The sequence below is a fragment of the Uloborus diversus genome, chromosome 5 (assembly GCF_026930045.1).
Source record: "Uloborus diversus isolate 005 chromosome 5, Udiv.v.3.1, whole genome shotgun sequence".
NCBI classification, from domain to species: Eukaryota; Metazoa; Arthropoda; class Arachnida; order Araneae; family Uloboridae; genus Uloborus; species Uloborus diversus.
Window position 1 is genome coordinate 114,652,677 of NC_072735.1, and position 14,062 is coordinate 114,666,738.

The window sequence follows — 14,062 nt, forward strand, 5'->3', positions numbered from 1 at the left end:
ACTTTTAAACATTAATGAACAAATTTCTTCTGGTTAACAATACAAACTTATGTGTGATTTCTTTCGCAAAAAATTTCGCATTACAATTTATAAAATTAATACTTTTTAATGAAATATATGAACCGTCTCGTGCGGGACAAAGAGTTGACTTTTTCTGGAATGGCTCAACAACTATTTGGTGTTTCCGTACCAATTTTGACTCAGTAGAAATAAATTGAACAAATCAACTGACGTTAATGACTCTTAAACCTGTACTTCAATCACAAACAACAATAAACTACACTAAGACTTTAAAGATGCATCATGCTGTTTGCATCCAAAAAAGGTTACCAACGAAACGAGAAGTCGCTACTATGAGAACAGAACCAGTCTATGAGCTTAATGTAGAAAACGATGAGTGCGCAAATCCCCCAAAGGCAGGTTAAGAAAGCAAAGGTGATAAATTGACGAACGCTTTGTTCTCGCTTTAGCTCTTCCGGGTTATTATCCTAACCAGAGCTTTCACTTCTAACCCTGGTAGCGATTTGAATGTGACCACAACATTCAAAGAAAATGTCTGAAACTTTAGAGAGGTCCGCGGACGGTTTGGAAAACATCTTTACGGGTGGGTGGCTCCAGTAAGAATTGTTAGCGACGAATTATCACAAAAGGGGCAGGAAGCCCAATTTAATTCTTATGCAAATAGGTTGATTCATATTTCTTTCAGAACGGGATTAATATGAAATGTAGAGTAAAAAAAATGAAGCGTGCAGCGTCCGGTTGTTAGTATTCTTTCCCAAAAAATGGGAGATAATGGTTTTTGCTCTTAGAAGTGAAAAACAAAAATCAATTACTGGATCAGTTTGTTCCTTTTTGTTTTCAGGAACTCCATTGAGAGCTATGAAAAAAAAAAAAAAAAAAAATCAAAAACTCTGTGTGCTAAAGTATGCGTAAAGTGAATCAACGTAAATCATCAAAAATTCACTATTATGCTACAGTGGACACCTTTTATAAGAGCAGGGGTATTCAAACTTATAGTTTGGGAAACTCTTTCAGTTTACCATTTTCTTGAAGGAGTCTCTTTTTTGATCAAAGGGCAGAAAAATAGGACATCAAAGCTTTATTTTACTCAAATTTCAGAAATATTATTGATTCTTGATTTTAACAGAATAGAAACATCTTAATGGGATAAAGATGGGTAAGGTAGATAATGAGTTTTTTTTTTTTTTTGAATTCTAAAATACGCTAAAATCTTCAAAAATGTTGGCTCTTTTATTGGACAAATAGTAAACACTTGTGGAACCCCTGTCAAATTTCTAAGGAACCCTGGTTCCGTGGTGCACAGGTTGAAAACCTCTGCATCAGAGCAAAACATCACACGGCAAAGTTATGAGTGAGTAATCACAAGTCACTTTTGATTCGCAACTGTCAATTTTTTGATACAGAAAACGAGCGCTGTTCTTAAACTGGCGTTATATCTATATAATCCAGAATAGAACTATAAAATATAATGAGCAGGAACTAACATTTCACTTATTTATTTTTTTATTGTCAATTTTTTGACATTTTTAAACTCATATATTCAATTTATTTGACATTTGGAAGTGGTTACAAGAATTTTTTGTGAATATTCCATTAGTCGATTTCAAATAAATTGGTGGTTGATAGACGGAAGTAATAGATTAGAAAAAAATGATTTAGTTATATCATGAACACATCTGATTTAGGAAATTCTCTTTCGAAATGATTTGGTTTGTACTGTAACACTAGAAATTCATGTCACACTTAACTAAACACACGATTATAAAATAAACACTGATTTTGATTACTGTAAATTATTTTTATTCCTAACTAATTATGTGTTGCGATTTATGATATTTTTAATCACCTCTTGAAGTCGGTGCCTCCTGTAAACAACTACCCTACCTATTTGACTAGGTTTGGTTTTAAAGACCCATTTGGTGTTTATTTAAATTAGTGTTTAATTCAGGATTCGGTGGGTAGTCAGTTAAGTTAGGTAGTAGTTTATAGGAGGCATCGACTTAAAAAGGTAATTAAAAATTAATAAATCGTAACACATAATGAGTTAGGCATTAAAATAATTTATCGTACAGTAACTAAACTCAGTGTTCATTTTATAATCCGGTGTTTAGTTTAATTGGTTTTTGTACTGTAATTGTAAAATAAATTTGTTTTATAGGTTTGGATAGGAAACCGTATGTAAATGCGGCCAATTATATTTTGCTTTTCAGTTCTTGGGAGTTTTTTGGTGGCATTTTTTTTTTAAATGTGAAAATAATTTATCATTTACGATGATTTACACTAATTTGTGACAAACTCCTAGCATTAGTTTGTGCCCTACAATTTTCAATGTCCCGTACTATCATAAATTCCATACGTTCCAAATTAAGTAAACCAAACAAGTGTGATGAAACGGAATAAGAAACTCTTTTATGAGCACAGAGTTTAAACATTACACCGAAACAAATTGTTCAGAAGAATCATTGTTCTTAATTCCCATCGATTGCTTTTGTCCGCCATAATGGATCCAGGAAGGCAAATGCGCATCTTGTCATGCAAAACACACTTCCGTTACTCTTCGTCGCCTTTTTATTGTGCACTTCTTGTTGTCGATGCATATTCAGAGCATAATTACACAGTTGTTTAATTGGATGGAGTCTTGTCCTGAATTTAATTTCCACTCAGCTCGTCCTTCAGCTTAACCTTCTTTCGAAGCCATGCTGTCTGAGAGTTTCGATGACTTTCAAAACTATTTGATACATTGTAACTTCAACTAAGAACAATAAGCCTAAGAATAAAGCTTAGATTTTGAATCCATGAAAATAAGGGAAAGCGGGGCAAGATGGGTAAGCTGTTATGACTCGGTAGGCCATTTTAATAATAATTATCCATTTATATGAAATCAATTTAAATAAAACAAGATTGATAATAGATAAGCAAAGAGCTTACCTTCATTTGTTCATCTGTTGTTCACGTTGGGCCTTCTCTCTATAATCATTTTATATTTCCTTTAATTGTGTAGTGTTGTCATTATTACATGCTTTATGTAGTCACTGCTCAATAATTTAACTAATAAAGAAATTAAATACATTTATTAGCTAACGTTACATCACATATCTACACACTACGGTGGTTCGAGAGAGACTTCATTTTTTACGTGAACTATTTGTTTATCATCAATGGATAAATTTATTAACGCTCTTGCTTTTTGATCTTTTTTAGTCCAAGCTTCAGTTAGAGGGTTCGGTGGATTACCGATTATATGGTCATACAAATCTTCTTTAATGAGAAGCATTTCAGCTTTGAATTTCCACACGGCATAATTGTTTTGATTTAATTTATCAATTGTAAAGCTTTCTTTTGAAGAAGAAGCCATTTTAATTATACCATTTTTCTGACCTTTATTAGATGTGCTTGGATATTATAATAATTTAATTCAATTGTATTAATTAGCTTTTGCCTTTAAATGAGATCCGAGCGAAAGAGCGCATCAGTCTCATAATCTGTTATGACTCGGTAGGCCATTTTAATAATAATTATCCATTTATATGAAATCAATTTAAATAAAACAAGATTGATAATAGATAAGCAAAGAGCTTACCTTCATTTGTTCATCTGTTGTTCACGTTGGGCCTTCTCTCTAACTTTAACCCTTCACAAAATAGGTAAAAATCATTTTAATTTCGTTTTGTTTGTTTGAACATTACTGCAATACTGCGCAGAGAAATTTAAAAAAAAAATGTAGTGATAATCATGAGGTGTAACAAGTTGAAAGAAAAAATATATTATCCGTTTTCCACGAGAAGGCACTTAACTCCTCCTTTGTCACGTGGTATCCGATGATTCTTTTTCGCTGGTTTCGGCAGAAGGTATATTCGGATCATAGCATTTTGTTGCAAAAGCAACAGTTTTTAAAATGTAAGAATAACTAAAATGACAACAGACAAGTGAAGCAAGTGATGTAAAGGACGCCAAGACTTTTTTGCTCATTAAAATGCACGCCCAATTTAAGGCTGTCTAGTTGTCTCATTACAAGCGCGTGGATTGCTTACCGATCACCCCCGTGTAAAATGGAACTCTGCGCTCGAGGAGGCAGGGCGAAGTGCCTTCTCGTGAAAAACGGACAATTACTTATTTTTCATCTTGCCCAACATGCGAGGTGAGATGGGAAACGAAAATTAATGCTGCCGTGGGCAAGTAAATGACAATAACTGCAAATTTTTATTTTTTAATATTTTTGAATTTTTGTTTTCTATTGCGTAACAAGTTTTTAATGTACAAGTTTGCTTATTTGGTTTCCGTTGAAAAAATCTATCCAACATTTTCCTATTTTATAGTATTAATATTAAATCGAAAACGCGTTTCTTCAACTATTTCGAAAACTCATTTCTGAAGATATTGCTATTTAACCGTCTACAGGCAGAATACAACTTTAAACACTTATCATTTTATGCCTTTTTTATCAAATATTTTTTATGACTTACTCACAATACACAGGTGTGAACATGTGAACTACCACATCGTGTTCACTCTCTATCCCTGCACAGGAATTGTGGGTCTAAAGCCCACATCCAATGCATCGTGCCCAAACATTTTCAGAAAAATCGGCAATACAAACATTGTTCCTCACCTTCTTGTCACTTGACCTTATAATAATGAAAAAAAAAATATATATATATATATTTTGAAATAAATTTCAAATTTTTGCAGTCATAGAGTGAAAATGTTACATAACGGATCAGCTGTTAGAACACCTTAAATATTTCATAAATTACATTCAAAGCTTACCTTGGTTTTTTCCGCTTTTTTACACTAATAAACCAACAATGATTACGCACAGAAAAGTTTATATTGAAAATTTAACTGAAATACTGAAATAAACTGAATCAATTTTGACTTTTCCAAAAGCTAAAATAGCAAGACTTGGCCTGAGGGCGGAAAACAAACGAATTAATGAAAATCCTCATATATATATATATATATATATATATATATATATACTAGAGGACCCGACAGACGTTGTTCTGTTCAAACTTTGTAAATTGAAATGTTAAAAAACTTCAATAAACTATCAAGTGTATGAACCGTTTTGTTGAAAAAAATAAGTAAAAAGAAAAGGTTTTAAGCTGCTTGGTGTCAGAATGCATTCATTTATTACAAATTGATTTATCTAATGCCCACTGGGTAGTTGTTTTATTAATTATTTTTTCTCCCGTACTTGATGGTTTGTTCCTTCAGCCATACTCAAAGGAGAAGAAGCGTCCTCAGATAATAAGTGTAAAAAACTACCCACCCAGAATAAACGGAAAATCCCGCTGCAACATCCCCTATATGAAAAAGAATAAAACAATCGAAAGGATATCGTTTAAAAAAATGATAAAGGTAAAAACATTTCTCTGCATAAGCGAAAATCACTCCCCCCCCCCTCCGATGTAAAATAAACACATTCTTCAATTAAAATACGAAACACTCTTCAAAAACAAAAAAAAATTCTTTGCAATTCGAAATATTTCGCCAAATAAACAAAAAAAATACAATAAATTACATTAACAGTAGCTTTAAAATGTAAAAAAATGATCAAGCAATTCTATTGTTTAGAGCCAAAGCCGCCAAGCTACCACGTTACTGTAATCCAGCGGATCAGTGAGCGAAGCTAACGCTGACCGATTAGCGGTCCGATCTTTTGAATGAAAACTTTTAAAACTTCAAATACTTCTGTGTACAGAACTACCCTGTTGTAACTTATCTGGACGAAAATAAAATTTGTTTCGTCTTTAAATTCCATCATCTTTTCCTTTAAGGATTATCAAACTAATCAGTTTAATATCAAAATATTCTTGACATTGGTGACAAAACTCAGAATGATTTGAGCCGAGAAACAAATATTGTTGGGGACGGTACTTTCTGATCATTTGCGTTAGGAAAACCTAAATCACCGATCCGGTCACATGGTTCAACTACAACGACAGAGCACACGTTTTGCGTGAAACTTTACCAGTACTTTACTTTAAAATATATCTCGAGACCTAAAATCGTTGCTTTCAAGAAATAAAGGTTTCTCTTTCTCTCTCTTTCTACGTTTTTTCTATTCTCAACTGACATATCACAGTAGGAAATTTCATTACAAAAAGCAGAGCTGGCTTTCTTATTGTCCTTTGGCAACAGGTTAAATATTTATTTCAAATTCTCGCTCAACAATAGGCTAAAATAAATATTAATCATTTGGGAGATGTAACCATCCAATGTTTTAATTTATTAATTAATTAACAAAAACGTTTCCGATTCGATCCATCGCGCTTCGAAACCATGCTTGCCACAACTTAATTACACACAAAAAATTTGATCAAAATCGGTCCAGCCGTTTAAAAGCCTTATGGTAACAAAGGTCCGCACAGAAGATTTTTATATATTAAGATAATAGCAAATTCACTGATCGCGTAACACTGACGTCATCAGCAATGAAATTCGTGCCACAGCATGAGAAAATGACAATATTTTTTGTAATGTTTGACATGCAGGGAAATACTTTATTTTGACAAAGCTGAACTGGATCCGGTAACTTAACTGTTTTACCGGTAAGACTCATTTTAAGCGAATGAAAAAAAAAAAAAAAAAGGTGGACAACCAACGTTATCTACTGGAGTTGAGGTTTAATCCACTGGAGTTAGGGTTACAATTTCAACCATCAAAATATCACCTTCGTTCAAATGAAGAGCAATTTTCACCCGTCATACCTTGACGGTCGATTTTCTAGTAAAATAAAATAAACACCAAAGAATAATAGCTTTAGCGAAGGGTTTCACTCATTTCCCGCCAAAAAATCGTTCAATGAGTAAATATAAATTTCTCTTTGCATTCTAAAAACGCGAAATGAAACGTTGCTCAAATCTCGACCCAATGAACAAGTTTTTGCGCATGTGGTGTCAGTGGGAATTTCGAGGTTGGAAAAGGTGACATTGAAAGTTCCTTCGCACTTGAATAACAAAAATGCTCCATTCATTTGCATGCACAAATGAACATTTTCACGTGTTTCAGATAAGAATGAATTTATGAATGTTTTCGCCTGTGAAGAGAGAACCGTTACTGTCTGATAACCTTTTTGGTACTGAAAGAAGAGTAATGAATTTTTTATGCCTATGTTAGAATAATTTACCATGAAATTTTCTTTTCACAGTTGCGTCTCGCCTATCCATTGTGTCGGTATCTCTGAATTGATGATGCTTGAGTAAAATATATTATCCGACTTCTTTTTAGTTGATGTAGATTTAATTTATTGTTATTGTATTGAGTGTCTGTCTTCTTTGTATCAGATGAATGTGACATGTGCTAATCTTGTTGGTGTACTTCTGCACATCAGATGAATAAAACAATATAAACTGTCCTTAGTTTAGTAGAGCAAGAGCCCGTGAGCGCCAGACCTGCGTCATACTATAAAAGCCTAAAATTTTTCTGCTTAAGCACATCAAGTAGGTAAAAAGGGATCGCTTATTTAAGTTGAATCACGCAGGCTTTGGCAAAAAACAGGTTGCAAAGGTGCGTGAAAAATTAAACATCATTCATTCATTCCATATCAAGTGATTTCGTCGTCTCCATCCGACCATCCCCAATTTGAAAGAAATTTTTATAGAAGTGCAGACATGTCTTAAAACTAATCCGTACAAATTTTCAGCTTCGAAGACTCAAATCTTGAGGATCTATGATCAATAAGAAAAAAAAGAAGGGGGGGGGGCTCCAAAATGGTGGATCAGCTTTGTGAAACGAATTGCCATGTTCAGGCTGATCTTCCATTGGAGGCCATTTTGGAGCCCACTTTTTTTTTTCTTTTTGAGTTATCCTAGATCTCCAGGATTTATATCTTGGAAGTTAAAAATTTGCATTGGTTAGTTTCGAAGGCATGTCTGCACCTCTCTAAAACGTTCTCCAAATCGGAGATGGTGAGATGAGGGCCACCAAGTAACGTGACAGGGAATGAATCTATGATGTTTAGTTTTTGAAGCAATTTTACGCGCGCGCGCGCGCGTACCTTTGCTACCTATTTCCTGCCAAAACCAACGTGACTTAGCTAAAATAATCGTGAACTTTTCTTACATGCTGTGATGTGCTTACGCAAAAAATTTTGAGCCTTTATACTGTGACGAAGGACTGACACTCATGGACTCTTGGACATAACCACCGTGATCCTGTAGAGTTGAAGAATATAATACAAAGTTTGCGAAGTTCGAGAATAACTCTTACAAAAAATCTGAATATAAGTTTTTATTCCTATTTTCTTACAAATAAAATATTGTAAGAAAATACGAATATTAAGAATAGAAGAATAAGAATATTAAGAATAGAAGAAGAAGAAGAATATTAAAAATAGAAGAATAAGGTAATTAAAAATAGAAGAATATTTGAAATTTAAAAAACAAAGCCTTAGGGCTACACATGAGGCAGTTAGTGGAATCAACTTTTCGAAAAAGTTGCTTGTTAACTAGTTGATTGTCGCTTTTCGTTGTTTTCACAATGGGCAACTTTATATTGAATCAACTTTTCTTCTAATAAACGGAATTTATTCGAGCAGTTGCTCCACGACGCTGTTAAAACTAATCTGAGTTGACTGTCAACTAGTTTACTTGTGTGTAAAGAAAACACTTGGCAATGTCCCGATGAGTGTAATTAACTAAAAAGTTGCTAACACTTGTCAGGAAGAGAATGGTATCGACACATGTGCCTGATGTGCTGTGCATATCAAGTACAGTTGACTGTCGTGTGAAAGATGACTGGCGATTCCTTCACTTATCTACCTGGTAACTTTTTCTAATAGCTACACGGTTTAAAAATTGATAAAGTCACAAAGGTTCCCAGAAGAAGCCTTCTTGATGAAATATTTCTTACAATTGAACCTTTTTTTTTTGTAAAGAACTTCCCAATTCTTGGTAGTCGTCTCGAAAAAGGTATTCTGCTTGTGCGTGATAAAAATAATATATATGTGTGAGGCAAAGACCCACGACAGAAGTGAATTTTTTTTCTTTAATTTTTTTTACATTCCAAACTGTCCCCCGAACGTTTTTTCTCATGGCAAACTCTTCTCCTTTCTGCGCTTGATCTAAGCAAAATATTCTTCTTTCTGCACCTGACTTAGGCATGTTCAGAACAGAACATAACTAACTTTATAATTTCTATCATTTTTCATTGTTTTTTACAACGATTAAAAACAACTACGTCACTTCCGCCACGCAAAAATGTTGGAATCAGAAATTCAAAGCTCTATCATGAAACGTTTCACTTCAAAACAGAGGCGAAAAGTATAAATTTTGCAAAAAGCAAATAAAAAAGCATTATTAAATTCTAGTTGAAAATTTGTTGAAAGAAGTGTTAACTTTAAGACAAAGTAACAGTGCTTACTTATTAATTAATATTTAGACATGTATCTGACCAAAAAACTAAACGAGTCAATTTCTAAAATGTTCCATCTTCAGAGTTGCGCGTCACACGTCATATTTTGAATAAATATTAGTTTCTGTTTCATTGTAAGTAAAAATCAGTATTATTCTGCATGAAAAATAAAGTTTAGGAATGAAAATAACGCAATACATTATTTTTTCAATAATATCACCTAAACTTTAGAGAAATACAGAGCTGAATTTCGTATAAGTAATCAAGGTTGCAAAAATGTACTGTGATAAATGACATTGTGCAAAAATGTACCAATTTATAGTGTGTTTTCTTGTATGAAGTATTACACAGAAATTTTATTCTTTCACAAAATTACGCAAAACTACAAGTAATAGATTATTAAACGTTTAAAACTCTTTTTAACGAAACAGAGTCTGAAAATTACGTTCGTCACTACGGAATGACCCTAGAATATGTTTGATTGAACACTAACATTCAGCATTTCGTGCGTTTTTTTTTTTTCCATTTCAAACTGTATTACTACTTAACTCTGCTTCAAACCTTTCACCCCAGTCTCGGCTGTTCTTAAACAAAAATTCATTTCTACAGTGAAGTTAAGCAATGTGTATGCTATTAGCCCTCCACCCCATTTTCAGTGAATTAGAATTCATAATTCCTTCGTGAATCTCGAATAAGTTTGCTAAAGCAATTTCTATATAGCTGCTAGAAACAAAACGTTCCTCTCTTTATAAATAGGGTTTAAATTTACGGGTACATTGAGTTGTTTTGTACGGTTGTTTAGCTTTTATTTGTGGTTAAAAAATCGTTGAAAGCTATGTCTGTTTTGAAATGACCGTCATGACCTGTATAGCTGTGAAAAATAGATTACAGAAATCAACTTCACACCAGTGAAAGTGTCGTTTGATCTATCGTACAGCATAAAAACTCTGACAACAGCTACGTCTTAAAGGTGTTCGTGTGCGTTCTTTTTCCAACTGACATCATTTTTCCTCGAAGAAAAACTGAGGAAATTTCTTTGTAGATCTTAAATAAGATGCGAGCAAAATGTGGTAAAGGTCAAGAAATTTAGATAGCAGATGACACAATGGTGTCTATTTCTTTAAAATATTGCTACATTTCTGTATAAATCTCTGAGCGGAAATAGGTTCCAAAAAGAGATGCCAAGAGGTTTTGAACTTGCATTCTTCCAACAAGATTAGTCCAAATAATACTCTAAAAATACTACATGAACCAAAATTGCACAATCATGATGGCCTATTAATATAATTTACAAACCCAGCTTTTCACTAAATAGTTCAGCAAAATGCAGTGATTCTAAGAAAATATGAATTTAGCCACCAATTGAAGAAAACTTTAAAATAAGTTTTAAGTTCTTTCTATTCGAATGTTTAGATGATACAGTTAGACAAACCATTTCAAGTTTGGTTTAAATTTTAAAACCTTTAAATCGCACTTAATTCTAAACATTTATTGCTGATAGCTCTGAAAAGATATTATTTCAAATTAACAGAAAAACATACTGTCCATCTATAATCTTCATTTTTAGATGGACAGCATGTTTTTTGACTTTACAATTTGTAAATTTACAACAGCGGATTTTTCCTTACCGACCACAAAAATTAGATTGTTTAAAAAGACGAGATTTTTGAATCGGTTCAACAAGTTAATTATAGAATATGCAGAATTTTGTAATTTATCAAGCATATTTAAAACGATTATCCACCGATTATAGTGTAGACAAAAATGGAGCATTTTTTGGAACAAAAATTGATCGAATACAGTTATTAAGCTGAAAGTAAGATTACATTCAAAGCGACTTCTTCCGAGTCCGTCTTTTTAAAGTGAGGATATAAGACTGACGTAATTTGTTTATCAAGTATGTAGTAACCAATCAAATTTCACAAATAAAACTTTGCAAAATAAGAAAATTTTCATTGCCAAATATCACTGAACGAGAATAGGAAAATAAGGCTAGGCTACAAAATGACGTTTTTTCTTTTTTTTCTTTTTTTCTTTTTTTTTTCTTTTTTTTTTTTTTTTTTTTTTACAGCGAACTGCTACCAATTGCTTCTAGAATCAGGCTTATAAAAATTAGCGTTTTAATCCACTTCGAAAATATTGTTTTTGCATCAAAAACTTTCTTTTTAACATTTAGATCATTTAACATTGACGTGAAATATGATATAATTTTCGTTATATCTTTTCGTTATATTTTTACCCAATTAATGAAAAAAAAATGATGGTGTTAACTATTATCTTTTTAAACAAAACTTACGTAAAGTACATACATACGTAGGTACATTTCGGGCTGTAAAAAAAAAAAAAAATGAATTTTGACATCTTGTATTCAAATTATGTTTTTCGCAATCACGAGTGTGTGTGTGTGTGTGTGTGTGTGTAGGCGTGTGTGTTTGTCTGTGTGCAGGCATGAGTGTGTGTATGTGTGTGTGTGTGTGTGTGTGTGTGTGTGTAGGCGTGTGTGTTTGTCTGTGTGCAGGCATGAGTGTGTGTATGTGTGTGTGTGTGTGTGTGTGTGTGTGTGTGTGTGTGTGTGTGTGTGTGTGTGTGTATGAGCGCGCGTGTGTGTAGGACATGGACGCCATTGACCAGGAGAAACGGATTCCAGGAGGCAGTGCTCGGAGCCGCGCCTGCGGAGGCCGGTGGGTGGTGGTGCTGGTGTACCTGGTCCAAGCTGGAAAAGGAACCACAACGCCAAGGACTGTGAAATGAAAGCAATAAACATTCGTGATTGCTCAAAAAAAAAAAAAAAAAAAAAAAAAAAAAAAGCTGATTCATCTTTTAAGTAAATGAATGAATGTAAAGACTTTTAAACAAATATTTTTAGATCTGGTAGCATCCAAAAGCTCACTATTTTGCATTGAAAAGGGATTTCTTCGAAACCCCGAAACACGCATCTGCAGTAATATTTAATTTTGTGCCACAAAACATTCGTTATTTCCTTTTAAACTTGCCGTTACTTTAAAAATAAAAATAATAATTAATTTGAATTTTGACATTTTGAATTTAAATTACGTTTTTCTCAACCACGAGTGTGTGTATGTGGGCGTGTGTGTTTGTGTGTGGGGGGGGTATGTGTGTTGTGTGTAGGGGTATGTGTATTGTGTGTAGGGATATGTGTATTGTGTGTAGGGGTATGTGTATTGTGTGTAGGGGTATGTGTATTGTGTGTAGGGGTATGTATAGTGTGTGTAGGGGTATGTGTATTGTGTGTAAGAGTATGTGTATTGTGTGTAGGGGTATGTGTATGTGTGTGCAGGCATGTGTGTTTGTGTCTGTGTGTGTATGTTTGTGTGTGCGTGTGTGTGTAGGTGTCTGTATGTATGCGGATGTGTATGTGCTTGTAGGTGTATGTGTGTGTATGTGTTTGTGTGAGTATGTGTTTATGTGTGTGTGTATGTGTGCGTGTGTGTGTAGTTGTGTATGTATGCGCGTGTGTGTAGGACATGGATGCAACCTGGAGACGGCTTTCGCTATAGGAGCAGCATCGTGAGGAGCCGGTCGACAGTGATGGTGCGAAGGGTGGCGGTGGGAAAATGAAATGATAGGACATCAAAACAGTCAAGTGAGAACAATAAGCAATCGTGATTGCTCAAAAAATTGAGAAATATGTAAATTAACAAATTCAAATGTTTGTAATCTAAAATTCAAAATATAAAAGACATTTTTACTCGAAAATAAAAACTGTAATTTATATTCAATCTCATCGTGAAATTTAGTAATTAAACCCACTAATATTTAGAAAACCTTAGTGAAAGTGAGTTTTCTGCTTCTTGCTAAAAACTTTTGAACTTCTCTGTTTACAAACGGCATCCAGGGTGAATTTCTCTCTAATTGGTCTAATGTTTCATGATGGATGGATGGGATATAGCTGTCAGGTGAGCTTTCTGAGGTATTTTGTCATTTTTTGGTTTACAGATAGTGGGAAAAAGCTTCAAAATCTCAAAACAATGTTGCAGAAGCGCGCTTCTGAATATAAATCCTATTAGGGACCCACAAGGGCGTTTCAGCCACATGCTGGGTTAGACAAATAGGGAGTCCTTGAACTCATGGGAAATCAATTGTGCTAGAAATTACATCCGCCAGAATTTCTTTCTTTTTTCTTTTGGTAAGAGCTTATTGTGTTTATGCCCTTATCTCAGAATGAAATAGGAAATACAAAACTTTGAGACCAAGATTGTACCCCAACATCTTCTAATTATTTCAATCGACAGCTTTTTATAATAGGATGCTTTTGAATTTAAGAGAACATTTTCAATTATCCGAAGATTTGTTACAATTTCAGAATGGATTTTGAGACGAAAGTTTTTAGTCGAAAGATACTGAGATAAATAATTTTTAGATCATGTAAATAGCTTTAAAAAAGTTTCTGGTAAATACAAAACAGTACTATTCTTGAACATGATTTATGTATCAATGTCTTTGAGAAACAGTTTTTTTAAAACGGAAATGATAAAGGATGTTCAGCAAAGGAAGTATTTTTTCACCCTATATAGTGCAAGCAGGGCATTGGTTCTCAATTCTTTTGGACCCATTGCCCCCCCCTCTAATATAATCTTATACATATAAAATCTGAGTATCTATCTATCTATCTATGTCCAAGCTTCTTCTCCCGAACGACAGTGAACTGACCATCGAACCAGGT